This window comes from Zeugodacus cucurbitae, chromosome Y (genome assembly GCF_028554725.1).
Source record: "Zeugodacus cucurbitae isolate PBARC_wt_2022May chromosome Y, idZeuCucr1.2, whole genome shotgun sequence".
In the NCBI taxonomy this organism is placed as follows: domain Eukaryota; kingdom Metazoa; phylum Arthropoda; class Insecta; order Diptera; family Tephritidae; genus Zeugodacus; species Zeugodacus cucurbitae.
In genome coordinates this window covers 10022609-10025000 of record NC_071673.1, presented here as the reverse complement: position 1 = coordinate 10025000, position 2392 = coordinate 10022609, and the positions used below count along the sequence as shown (strand labels likewise).

Here is a 2392-nt window from a genome sequence, read left to right as displayed (position 1 = left end):
ATCGATTGTCAGAATTGAGTATAGGGGCGAAAGACCAATCGAACCATCTAGTAGCTGGTTCCCTCCGAAGTTTCCCTCAGGATAGCTGGTGCATTTAAATATTATGTAAAATAATCTTATCTGGTAAAGCGAATGATTAGAGGCCTTAGGGTCGAAACGACCTTAACCTATTCTCAAACTTTAAATGGGTAAGAACCTCACCTTTCTTGATATGAAGGTTGAGGTTATGATATAATGTGCCCAGTGGGCCACTTTTGGTAAGCAGAACTGGCGCTGTGGGATGAACCAAACGTAATGTTACGGTGCCCAAATTAACAACTCATGCAGATACCATGAAAGGCGTTGGTTGCTTAAAACAGCAGGACGGTGGACATGGAAGTCGTAATCCGCTAAGGAGTGTGTAACAACTCACCTGCCGAAGCAACTAGCCCTTAAAATGGATGGCGCTTAAGTTGTATACCTATACATTACCGCTAAAGTACATGATTTATAATACAATTTCGGTTGGATTATAAATTTTGAAACTTTAGTGAGTAGGAGGGTACAATGGTGTGCTTAGAAGTGTTTGGCGTAAGCCTGCATGGAGCCGCCATTGGTACAGATCTTGGTGGTAGTAGCAAATAATCGAATGAGACCTTGGAGGACTGAAGTGGAGAAGGGTTTCGTGTGAACAGTGGTTGATCACGAGTTAGTCGGTCCTAAGTTCAAGGCGAAAGCCGAAAATTTTCAAGTTTTAATGAATTGTTGAGAATATATATTATTATGTTTTCTTCATAGTAATTAAACACTTGAATAATTTTGAACGAAAGGGAATACGGTTCCAATTCCGTAACCTGTTGAGTATCCGTTTGTTATTAAAAATGGGCCTTGTGCTCATCCTGGCAACAGGAACGACCATAAAGAAGCCGTCGAGAGGTATCGGAAGAGTTTTCTTTTCTGTTTTATAGTCGTACTACCATGGAAGTCTTTCGAAGAGAGATATGGTAGATGGACTAGAAGAGCATGACATTTACTGTTGTGTCGATATTTTCTCCTCGGACCTTGAAAATTTATGGTGGGGTTACGCAAACTTCTCAACAGGCCGTACCAATATCCGCAGCTGGTCTCCAAGGTGAAGAGTCTCTAGTCGATAGAATAATGTAGGTAAGGGAAGTCGGCAAATTAGATCCGTAACTTCGTGATAAGGATTGGCTCTGAAGATTGAGATAGTCGGGCTTGATTGGGAAGCAATACCATGGTTTATGTACTCGTTCTGGGTAAATAGAGAATTTCGGTTCTTGTTCCCCGGATAGTAGTTACGTAGCCAATTGTGGAACTTTCTTGCTAAAATTTTATAAGAATTATATCGCAAGATATATATTCTTATTTAATTATAACGATTATCAATTAACAATCAATTCAGAACTGGCACGGACTTGGGGAATCCGACTGTCTAATTAAAACAAAGCATTGTGATGGCCCTAACGGGTGTTGACACAATGTGATTTCTGCCCAGTGCTCTGAATGTCAAAGTGAAGAAATTCAAGTAAGCGCGGGTAAACGGCGGGAGTAACTATGACTCTCTTAAGGTAGCCAAATGCCTCGTCATCTAATTAGTGACGCGCATGAATGGATTAACGAGATTCCTACTGTCCCTATCTACTCACTCACGTTAATATTGGCTTTAGATGTCCCTATCTACTCATTCGATTGTAGAATTTCAGATTGTTCAGACGTGTTTTCGTTTCTGTGCGTTTTCTGTGTCGTGAATTTTGTGTGAATTGGTATTTTTTGTGTGGGAGCCCTCAGCATTGGATGTAAGTACATTCATTTTGAGTATTTGTGTATTAGTTTGTGATTTGTGGTAGTTTTTTTAGCGCATTTGCATACATATTTACGCATTAGTATATTAATATATACGTGTGTGTATATATGTGTGTTTTTCATAAAAAATTTTCATTTTCAATATATGTTCGATTGTATGTGTAGATAAAGTTTGTCAGTACGTGTATACTTTTTCTGTAGTTGGCTTTGTGTATTTTTACATTACTGCAAGTGTTTGAATATATATACAATTGTATGTATATTTTCTCATTTGTTAGTTTGTGTGTGCATATCATAGCTGGCTTGTGAAAATTTTTACATTGCGGCAGGTGTTTATTTATATACGTGTAGTTGAGTGTATTTTTGGAAATTTGAATTTGTGTTTGTGAAAAGAAAATTTGTTTGAGCAAGTGTTTTTTGTGTGACGTAATTTGTTTTTCGTTTGTTGTTTTTTGAGCACAGGTGTTTTTTGAGCACAGGTGATTTCGTGCACAGGTGTTTTTGAGCATAGGTGTTTTCGAGCACAGGTGTTTTTGAGCACAGTTGTTTTCGAGCACAGTTGTTTTCGAGCACAGGTGTTTTCGAGCAC

The 2392-nt window shown here is 38.5% G+C and overlaps 1 pseudogene; it reads left to right on the top strand.

Annotated features, from left to right (window-relative positions):
• LOC128923575 (large subunit ribosomal RNA) overlaps positions 1 to 1675 on the top strand; it is a 2764-nt pseudogene extending 1089 nt beyond the window's left edge.
• The last annotated feature ends 717 nt before the right edge of the window (positions 1676 to 2392 follow it).